Source organism: Carlito syrichta, unplaced genomic scaffold (genome assembly GCF_000164805.1).
Source record: "Carlito syrichta isolate Samal-C Ts95f unplaced genomic scaffold, Tarsius_syrichta-2.0.1 Scaffold117951, whole genome shotgun sequence".
NCBI classification, from domain to species: domain Eukaryota; kingdom Metazoa; phylum Chordata; class Mammalia; order Primates; family Tarsiidae; genus Carlito; species Carlito syrichta.
In genome coordinates this window covers 1231201-1232139 of record NW_007062047.1, presented here as the reverse complement: position 1 = coordinate 1232139, position 939 = coordinate 1231201, and positions in this window count along the sequence as shown.

Below are 939 nucleotides of genomic sequence, written 5' to 3'. Positions count from 1 at the left end.
GAGGCGGAAGGATCGCCGGAGCCCAGCAGGTCGAGGCTGCGGTGGCCGGGAGCGGCCACTGCACTCCAGTCTGGGCGACAGAGTGAGACTCCAACTCAAAAAAATAAAATAAAATAAAATAAAATAAAATAAAATTATGAACATATGCTTTTTCCTTGAAATCTTTTACTTATTTAAAAAGCCACTACATAGCATAATGCAATTGATAGATTCTGAAAAGTACATAAGAAACATCCCTACTATTAATATTGTTCTGAATAGTCCTAGTATTAAAATTGAAATTTACTAAGTATTCTCACTAATAGTTAAACTATAGAATAATTGGAATAGTATGAAATTAATAAATTTCTAAATCCTGAGAAGAGGTGAGAAAAATATATTGTGGGACTACCTGTGTTGTAATAGTATTCACAGAAGAATTCATCATGAAAAAACATACAATATTAGGACACTGCAGAAGACTTACAAGGTGTTTCATCTTGGCATAATAATGAGCATCACTTTTAGAGGAAAGGTTGGTAAATTGAGCACATAATAGTTGAGAAACAGATTGTATTCTTCTACTTCACTTGTACTGATGACCCATAATTCCGTGGATGTTCACTGATGCTTGTGAAAGAATCCAGACTTTTAGATTACAAAAATAAATTGGTCAGAATTGAGGCTCTTTGTTGCGATTGGTGCGGGATGGAGGGTTTAGGGATCTTAAATGCTACAGAGAACCATGAAGTGGAAGGAAAGTTAAATACGTATTTGTGTAAGGTAATGAGAATTTATTTCACCAGATAAGGTAAAATCAAGAGATCTAATTTTGGAAAGGATTAGAGAAACTTCTTCAAAGATATCAAAGACAGGTTTGTGAAATATATATCTTAGCACTGGAGGGCAGGAATATTCAGAGAGGTCACACACAGTGGTCCCTATTATAGCATTATGCAC